Genomic DNA, 10,230 nt, shown 5'->3' with positions numbered 1-10,230 from the left:
GACTGCCAAGGCTGCTGTGGAGTGGTTTGATGGGAAGGATTTCCAAGGGAGCAAGCTTAAAGTGTCTCTTGCGCGGAAGAAGCCGCCCATGAACAGCATGCGTGGTGGAATGCCACCCCGTGAGCCACCGCCACTCCGTGGAGGTCCAGGGGGCCCAGGAGGTCCTGGGGGACCCATGGGTCGCATGGGAGGCCGTGGAGGAGATAGAGGAGGCTTCCCCCCACGAGGACCCCGGGGTTCCCAAGGGAACCCATCTGGAGGAGGAAACGTCCAACACCGAGCTGGAGGTTGGCAGTGCCCCAATCCGGGTTGTGGAAAACAGAACTTTGCCTGGAGAACAGAGTGCAACCAGTGTAAGGCCCCGAAGCCTGAAGGCTTCCTCCCGCCACCCTTCCCACCTCCGGGTGGTGACCGCGGCAGAGGTGGCCCTGGTGGCATGCGTGGCGGCAGAGGTGGCCTCATGGACCTTGGTGGTCCAGGTGGAATGTTCAGAGGTGGTCGTGGTGGAGACAGAGGTGGCTTCCGTGGCGGCCGGGGCATGGACCGAGGTGGTTTTGGTGGAGTAAGACGTGGGGGTCCTGGGGTGCCCCCTGGACCATTGACGGAACAGATGGGAGGACGAAGAGGCGGCCGCGGAGGACCCGGGAAGATGGATAAAGGCGAGCACCGCCAGGAGCGCAGAGACCGGCCCTATTAGACAAGACCTGCAGAGCTGCATTGACTTCCAGATTTATTTTTTAAACCAGAAAATGTTTTAAATTTATAATTCCATATTTATAATGTTGGCCACAACATTATGATTATCCCTTGTCTGTACTTTAGTATTTTTCACCATTTGTGAAAAAAAAACCCCACAAAACATTAAAACAAGTTAAATGGTAAAAAAAACAAACACAACAACAACAACAAAAAACAAAAACACAAAAACCCCAAAAGCTGAGTGATTAATAAGAAAGCCCCAAAAAAAGAATTGACAAATTTAAATTATTATATTGGCAAAGAATTTTTACTATACCGTTAATTACTAGAAGAAGTAACAAATCTGCCTTGAAAGAAGTTGGAATGCTCCTCATAAAACTGAGTACAGTGAGACCCATCTCAGCTACTTTGGACATTATTGGGGGAAGAAGTTCGTAGAGAATAACTTATACTTGATAAAGTAAAAGATGAAAAAAAGAAGAAAACCCTCCTCTAAATGGATTGCCAATGCTGCAACCAATGAGCTCCAACAAGACAAAAACTTCAAGGGTGGTGGAGGACAGAGGAGGGTTTTCTGTTGTGTATATGGTCACTATGAGTTAGAACTGACTAGATAGCATTTAACATCTAAAAAAAAAAGTATTGCTATGTTTCACAGAAAATGTCTGGATTCATTCCATTACGACTTGGCACTGGTGATGGGATTAAGGAAGAAATAACAAGTCAGAGCCAGCTCGTGGCTGACCCGCCAGCAGGTTTTTGGAGGCCGTAGATCGCGCAGAAGAATCATCTTCCCACGGAACCACCAGTGGATTCAACCACCAGAGAGTCGCTGCCTGTGGGTTAGATGGCAACACCTCCTGGACTACACCACGGGAGCTACCTTGAAGAAAGAAAGTGCTTCATTTTTACTACAGAATGTGGATTTTTATAGGCATTAAAACCCAGTCCTGCAGAGTTGAGTCTAACTCATAACAGCTCTCTAAAACAAAGCAGACATGTCCCATGGGGTTTCTGAGACTATAAAACTTTAATGAACAGATTACCTCATCGCTCCCTTAAGGCACTGCTGTTGCACCTTAGATAGCCTGTAAGTTTTCTGGTGGGGTTTTGATTTCACCTCTAAGTTTTTAAAATCCTAGTGTAGTCTTCAATATGGATTGAAGCTCAACATCAGGAAGACAAAACTCACCAATGGGACAACTGGCAGCATCATGACAGATCGAGAAGAGATTGAGGTTGTTAACAATTACAGTTTGTACAATGAGTGAGTGGAAATCCAAAGTCTGTAAACTTTCATTAAAATCAATACTGAAAAAAAAAAAACCCCAAACAGTTATAGTTGTTCGTTTCCACAATCAACATTCTTGGCACCAGAAGCCAAGAAATCAAAAGAAAAATTGCGTTGGGAAAATCTGCTGTCAGGGACCTCTCCAGAGTACTGAGAAGCAATGATGTCAGCCCAGAAACTCAGGTGTGCCTGATCCAAGCCATGGTCTTCACAATTACTTGCTATTCATCAGAGAAGAGGACAATAACTAAGGATGACAGAAGAATTGATGCCTTTGAGCTGTAGTACTGCAGAAGTCTTGAATATACCATGGCCACCAAGAAAACAAATAAGACTGTCTTGGAAAGGGTGAAACCAAGTTTCTCCTTGGTGGCTAGGATTGTGAAGCTCCATTCACATTCTTTGGGCACGTGGCCAGGAGGGACTTTGTGTCCTTTGTGTTGTTGTTGTTGTTATGTGCCGTCAAGTTGCTTGCAACTCACAGCGACCCTATGTACAACAGCCCTAAACTCTACTCTATCCTGTGCCAATCTCACTGCCTTTGACACACCCATCCCGATTACCCCAGTCACTGAATGAATCCACCTCACAGACGGTCTTCCCCTCTTGAGCCGTCCCTCCACCCTCCCAAGCATGATGTCCCTCTCCAAAGGCCTCTCCCTCCTTACAACATGTCCAAAGTATGTCAGATGAAGCCCCAGAATCCTTGTCTCCAAGGAGCAGCCTGATTTAACCCTCTCCAGGATGAAGCTGTTTGTTTTCTTGGCAGTCCATTGTATATTAAATACTCCAGCACCACAACTCAAAGGCATCAATTCTCCTTCTATCCTCCTTGGTCATTGTCCAACACTCTGATGCTTAACAAGTGATTGCAAAGACCGTAGCCTGTATCAGAGCACCTTAGTCACCAGAGTGACACCACTGCTCTTCAGTACCCTGGAGAGGTCCCTAACAGCAGACTTTCCCATCGCAATATTTTTTTTTATTTCCTGGCTGCTGGTGCCAAGAGTGTTGACCATGGAGCTAAGCAGACTAAAGCTGTGAACAATCTCAATCTCTTCACCATCCATCCTGATGATGCCAATTGGTCCAGTGGGGAGAATCTGTCTTCTTAACATTGAGCCGCAATCCATACTGAAGGCTGCAGTCCTTGACCCTCTGCAGCAAGCATTTCAGGTCCTCCTCAGTTTCAGCAAGTAGGGTTGTGTCATCTGCGTAACACAGATTGTTAACAGAACTTCCACCAATCCTGACACCACACTTCTCCTCATAGAACCCAGCCTCTCGGATAATCTGTGCTGCATACAGGTTGAAAAGGTATGGAGGTAGGACACATCCCTGGCATACACCTTTCCCAATTTTGAACCATGCAGTTTCCCTGCTCTGTTCTGATGACTGCCTCTTGGTCCAAGTATAGGTTTCACATTAGAATGATCAAGTGTTCTTGGACTCCCATTCTTCTCATAGTCGGCCATAGTTTGTTATGATCCAAACAGCCTTTGCATAGTCAATGAAACACAGATAGACATTCTTCTGGTATTCCCTGCTTTCAGCTAAGATCCATCTAACATCAGCTACAATATCCCAAGTACCACAACCCCTTCTAAACCCAGCCTGGATTCTGGCAGTTCTCTGCTGATGTGCTGTTCCACTTATTTTTGGATAATCTTCAGCAGAATCTTGCTTGCATGTGAAATCAATGATATTGTTCTAAAGTTTCCACACTCTGTGGGATCACTTTCTTTGGAATGGGAACGAATATAGATCTCTTCCAGTCAGTTGGCCAAGTGGTTGTTCTCCAGATTCTTTTTTTTAATGTTTATTGTATTATTTTTACATGTACTGTCAAATCAGATCTGACTGGTACAGGAGGAGATGGCCCCCTCCTTCTCCAGCAGAGCATCTGGTGGATTTGAACCACGTACCTCTGGGATTGCAGTGCAGCGTCTTGCCACTAGGCCACCAGAGTTCCCTTAGATTCTTAACACAACATGGTGAGCATATCCAGGGCAGCATCTGTTAGCTGAAATATGTCAATTGGTATACCATCTAGTCCTGGGGCCTTATTTTTTCCTATTTCCTTCAAAGCAGCTTGAACTTCTTCCTGTATCACCATAGGCTTTTGCTCATATTTTATTTCATTAAATTCTTCTGTGTCTGCCAATTCCTTTTAATACAGTGACTCAGTATATATCCATCTTCTTTTAATACTTCCTGAGTCATTTGTGTAACACAGGTTATTGATGAGTCTTCCTCCAATTCTGATGCCACATTACTCTCCATACAGTTAGATTCTTGAAGGATTTGCTCTGCACTCAGATTGAATAGGTATGGAGAGAGAATACAGCCCTGATGCACACCGTTTCTGATTTTAAACTATGCAGTATTCCCTTGTTCCATTTGTACAACAGCTTCTTTGCCTAGGTTTAGGTTTCATGTGAGACAATTAAGTGTTCTAGGATTGCCATTCTTTTCAATGTTAGCCATGGTTTGTCATGATCCACACAGCCAAATTCCCTTGAATAGTCAATAAGACACAAATAAATAGACATTCTTCTGATAATCTCTGCTTTCAGCCAACATCCATCTGACATCAGCAGTAATATATCCCTACTACCACAGCCTCCTCTAAACCTAACTTGAACTTCTGCCAGCTCTCTGTCAATGCACCATTCTGTTTTTGGATGATCTTCTCAAGAGATTTATTAGTAGTAGTACTCAAAACCAAACCCTTTCACTGCTTTCAAGCCTATTCTGACTCAGAGTGATGGTCCATCTAGTTCCTTTGACTGTAAATCTCTTTAGGAGCAGGCTGCTCATCTTTTTTCCCTTAGAGCAAACAGTGGAGTTGAACCTCTGACCTTTCAGTTATCCCTGCAACATATAACACATTGTCAGAAACTTCCCATCTACTCCCATATACTTTTCACCTTAGCTTTTAGCTAAGGTTTTTGTGTCCCCTATCCTTGTTCCTATATGCAGAACAGATTATCCTGGAGGCTGGTTTCTATGAGGAGAAATGTGGGGTCAAGATTGGTGGACGATTTATCAACAATCTGCATTATGCGGATGACACAACCCTGCTTGCTGAAACTGAAGAGGACCTGAAGCACCTGCTACAGAGGGTCAAGGAATGCAGCCTCCAATATGGATTGAGGCTCAGTGTCAAGAAGACAAAGATTCTCACCACTGGACCAATTGGTAGCATCAGGATGGATGGCGAAGAGATTGAGATTGTTCACAACTTTAGTCAGCTTGGCTCTATGATCAACACTCTTGGCACCAGTAGCCAGGAAATAAAAAAAGTATTGCGATGGGAAAGTCTGCTGTTAGGGACCTCTCCAGGGTACTGAAGAGCAATGGTGTCACTCTGGAGACTAAGGTGAGTCTGATACAGGCTATGGTCTTTGCAATCACTTGTTATGCATTGGAGAGTTGGACAATGACCAAGGAGGATAGAAGGAGAATTGATGCCTTTGAGCTGTGGTGCTGGAGAAGAGTATTGAATGTACCATGGACTGCCAAGAAAACAAAACAGCTTCATCCTGGAGAGGGTTAAATCAGGCTGCTCCTTGGAGGTAAGGATTCTGGGGCTTTGTCTGAAATACTTTGGACATGTTGTCAGGAGGGAGAGGTCCTTGGAGAGGGACATCATGCTTGGGAGAGTGGAAGGGATGGCTCAAGAGGGGAAGACCCTCTATGAGGTGGATTGATTCAGTGACTGGGGTAATCGAGATGGGTGTGTCAGAGGCAGTGAGATTGGCACAGGATAGAGCAGGGTTTAGGACTGTTGTACATGCGACTCGACGGCACATAACAACAAGCCTAGACAAAGAGGGCAGAATCAAAGATTGTGGAGGGAAGGGCCATGCAGCTTAATCTATTGGTACCACACTCAGTTTTCAGGAGTCAGAAATCCCAGCACAGATTAGCTTCTGTCTCACGAATTTTACAAATGATGATCAATATGTTGGCAGGGATAATCATGATCTTATTTGATGGCTTTCCATTTACTTGCTATGCATCTTGGAGCTGGACAATGCTTAAGGATGACAGAAAAAGAAATGCCTCTTTTGAGCTGTGTTATTGGGGAAGAGCACTGAACATTCCACGCACGGGCAAGAGAACAGATATGTCTTGAAGAGAGTGCAGCCAGAGTAGTGCTCTTTGGAGGCAAGTATGATGTGGCTTCACCTCACATATTCAGGGCATGTTGCTGGGAGGGGCTATTCCCTGGAGAAGGACATGATGCTGGGAAGGGTGGAGGGTCAATGACGGAGACGAAGATCCTCAACTAGGTGGATTGGCACGGTGACTGCGGCAATGAGCTCTTGTGTGTCAGGAAGTGTGAGGATGGCACAGGATAGAAGAGGGTTCAGATCTTTTGTTCATAGAGTTGCTCTGAGTCATACTCGATGGCAGCTAACATTTGATGGCTGGACTGGGGATCTATTTCAAGTCCACTAATGGGGTTGTTGGCAAGCTTCAGTCTTTCATGGGAAATTGGAGTACGGGCCACAGTTCCTCACTGACTGACTGTTGTGAGCTTTCCCTTTAGGTGGTTCACAACGTCTGCTGATTTTTGTCAGTGAACAAGAGGGCCTGCAGGTTGAAAGACTTTGCAAACTCATCTCAGGAGTTAGCTCTCATCACCTGTAGTCAAGAGAGGATTGCTGTTGTTAGGTGCCATCGAGCCGAGTACAACTCCCAGTGACACTTTGTACTAAACATCTGACCCCTTCCCCTTCCTGAGCCTGTCTCACTGACTCTGACACACTTAATCCTACTGCCCCAGGTACCTTATCAATCCATCTCATCCAGGGTCTTCCTCTCCTGTGCTGCCCCTCAGGCATAAAGTGATACTTAAATGTAACTCATTTCCCCCCTTTGTAATGAATAAACTCTTCTCAGTTTCTTATATTACTGCCAACTGGTGACAGACCAGTGGCAAGGATATTTGTTTTCTTGACGTTGAGATGCAATCCATATTGAAGGTTGCAGTTTTTAGCCTTCTGAAGCCATGCTTCAAGACCTCTTATCTTTCAGCAAGGAAGATTGTGTCCTCTGTATAACAAAGGTTATTCTTTGAATCTTCCTTATGAATGTGATACCACATTTCTTCCCTCTTTACACACATTATTTTTCTAACAGTAGTCTTATGTGGTATTTGTTCGTGACTGTGTTATTTCACTAAGCGTTAAATCCTCTGCATTCACCTACACTGTGTAGTGTTTCACATGTTATTGTTTTTCAATGCCAAGTCAAGTCTATTGAGTGACTGTATCAGTTTACCAATTTCCTGATAGGTACTTGGGCAGTGGCTGCTTCAATCTCTTTGCTGTTGTGAATAACGCTACAATAAACACGAAGGTGTGTATATTTGTGTCACAGCTTTGATGAGTCTCTTATCAGATTTGTCATTGCAAATATTCCCCCACCCCCGCCATCTGTAGTCTCTTTTGATTAAGTTTTTTAATGCACTCAGGGATTTAAGTTTTACAAAGTCCCATTCACCCATTTTACCCTCTCCTGGTAGTCAACATTTTTGGCTGTATTTTAAAGCCTATTTATGCAGCACATTGAGGATTCTAAATGTGTTTCTATTTTATATCTGATGATCTTTATATTTTTGGCTTTATCCCCAGATCTACCTTGAGTTGTCTGTGTATGGTGTGAGGTGAGGATCTTATTTCAGTTTTCTGCGCATAGCTGTCCAGTTTTGCCAACCCCATTTGATGAAGAGACTTCTGTCAATTTTTACACCAACTGTTCCTCCAAGGGTTCTACTACTGGATCTACTTATCTTTTGCAATGGCCACACAGAAGTAACTCACAGACCATACTCACAGTTATGAGGTTTATTATGGAAGTTAACAGGTTACAATTCAGGTAGGAAATAGGTTACACTCCTTCAGCCAAGTCAGCTTCTTGGGTGTGCTTGCAGGCTTTCTGACCTTCAGGACTGTGGCTTTGGCCCAGTGTTACACAGCTCTTTCAATCCTAACCCCAGCTCTCCAGCAAGGTTGGAGGGCCCTCAGCACTGGCCCCCTGGCCCCATGAGGCAGCGGTACCAACTCAGCTGTCTCACGCCATCTCTGCTACGTCTGGAGTGTCCTGATCTTGGGCCTCTTTCCATCTCTTGTAAGAATCTCTGGCTTTAAAACATTTGTGTTGCTGTTTCTTCCTTGATGGTAACAAGTCTTCATTTCTGCCTCTGATCTGCTCAGTGTAAGCTAGTTAAGCAGACAAGTCCCCTAATGAGCAGTCTGTTCCCCTTATTGCTATTTACCTTAGTCACATTATAAGCACAGGCTTATAATGTTAATGACTGTTAGATGCAGTCAAGTTGACCATGACAAACAGATCTCAACTTTTCCCTATTCTACACCAACCCCATGAGCTAATAGTTAGGAAAACCATTTTGAAAAATTGATCTACTGGGCCACAAAGTGTTATAGCTTCTGCTCTTTCTCTGTGTTTAAAACAAGGAAATGTGTGTGCGTGAGTGCACATACCTCACTTCTCTTTCTCCAACGGTTCTTTCCACAGATGTCAGCAATCAGATTCCGGTGCATACCATCAGGTGAAATCCATGTGTATAGTCTGTGTTTGTTCCTTATAAATGGCATTTGCAATGAGAAAGTCATTTATTGTACTGAATCGATCAATCCACCCCAAGCCTCTTTAAAATTTTTTCCCCAGCCTCATTTCTGTCCCCAATTGCATGTTTTCTATTGATCCTTCTTCCCTATTCCTAAATTTTGCATTCCAGTCACCCATTATGATTAACGCATCTTGACTGAATGTTTGATCTATTTTTTTACTGTAAACTTCGTTAGAAATCATCTATTTCCTCCTCTTTGGCTTTGGTTATTGGTGCATATACTTGAATGATAGTGGTAGTAACAGGTCTTACTTGTATGTTTAGGGATATTATCCTGTCACTCACAATCTTGTATTTCAAGATAGATCTGGAAATGACTTTTAACTATGAGAGCAACTCCATTTTTCCTCACCTTTTCATCTCTAGCATCTAGCATATCATGATTGTGGGATTCAAAATGTCCCTTGCCAACCCATCTCACTTTGCCAGTACCTAATATGTCAACCTAATATGTCAGTATTTATGTGTTCCATTTCTTTCCTAACAATGTCCAAAGATACAGTAACTAGGGCAGTAGGGCTAGATGAGTTGGGAGTTAGTAAGACTGGCTCAGGATAGGGCAGGGTTCAGTTACTGTATATAGGGTCGCTATGAGATTACAGGTGACTCAACAGTACATAACAACAATGTCTCTTTTTTCTGTCTGTACTTTTAAGTCATGGGCTCATTTGGATACCTCCAACTCTAATTCAGCCACACAGGGTTAATACCAGCTTTGCACTGCATGAATAATTTCTTTTAGGAGGGTTAGCATGAAGCCGGTTCCTATGAGGTAGGGATTTCAGATGTCCACTCTCCAGCTTTTACAAATAGCTGCACTACCCTATCATGTATCATCTCTAACACCAACTATTTCATCTTGTTCCCTTCCAGCTTTGTTTTTGTGTTTTGTTTAATTCTCTGCAATGTCTGAGAAACCCAGAAACTATCAAGGAAATGGCTCACATGGGACTGTTCCGCATGGGACGTGGCGGAAGTCAAAGTCTCTTATTTTTTTAAAAAACCTAAATATAACTTTTTAAAATAGATGTATGCATGAAAACAAATTTACAGAAGTGATCAAAAGAACATGTTTCATTTTGGTGGTTACCAAACAGGCCAATCTGTCCTCCACCGAGGACACTTCTGCTTGCATGCCCTGGATGCGAACCTCTTGCCCCTGGGATTGCAAAGCAGTTAAGTAAGGTCATCAGAGGCCCCCAGTCCACCAGTTGCTATGTGCGAGAAGGATGGGCACTGTCCTCCCGTGCGATACACTGCCTCTGAAAACCCACTGGAGGGTCAGCTATGGATCAATTTCGATTCCACAATACACAACAAATTCAGCCTGAAATATCCATTTTTGATCTTTTACCAAGGATTTTCCAGTGTTGAAGCTTAACGGCACAAAACCCAGCAAACAGGGGGAGGGGAATCCACCAAAATACCAAATCCGTTGCAGTACAGTTTGAATAATAGTGCATTTGAAGAAGAGACTAAAATTGTTAACAACGTCTGCTTGCTTGGTTGCACAACTGTTGTTATGTGCCGTTGAGTCGCTTGTGACTCATAGTGACCCTATGTACAACAGCCCTAT

The 10,230-nt window shown here is 43.8% G+C and overlaps 1 pseudogene; it reads left to right on the top strand.

Annotated features, from left to right (window-relative positions):
- The window catches only part of LOC102851907, a 1,941-nt pseudogene extending 1,244 nt beyond the window's left edge, over positions 1-697 (top strand).
- Positions 698-10,230: the final 9,533 nt, after the last annotated feature.

Source organism: Elephantulus edwardii, unplaced genomic scaffold (genome assembly GCF_000299155.1).
Source record: "Elephantulus edwardii isolate Elephantulus edwardi_28Jun2011 unplaced genomic scaffold, EleEdw1.0 scaffold00237, whole genome shotgun sequence".
NCBI lineage: Eukaryota > Metazoa > Chordata > Mammalia > Macroscelidea > Macroscelididae > Elephantulus > Elephantulus edwardii.
This window is presented reverse-complemented; position numbering and strand designations above follow the sequence as displayed.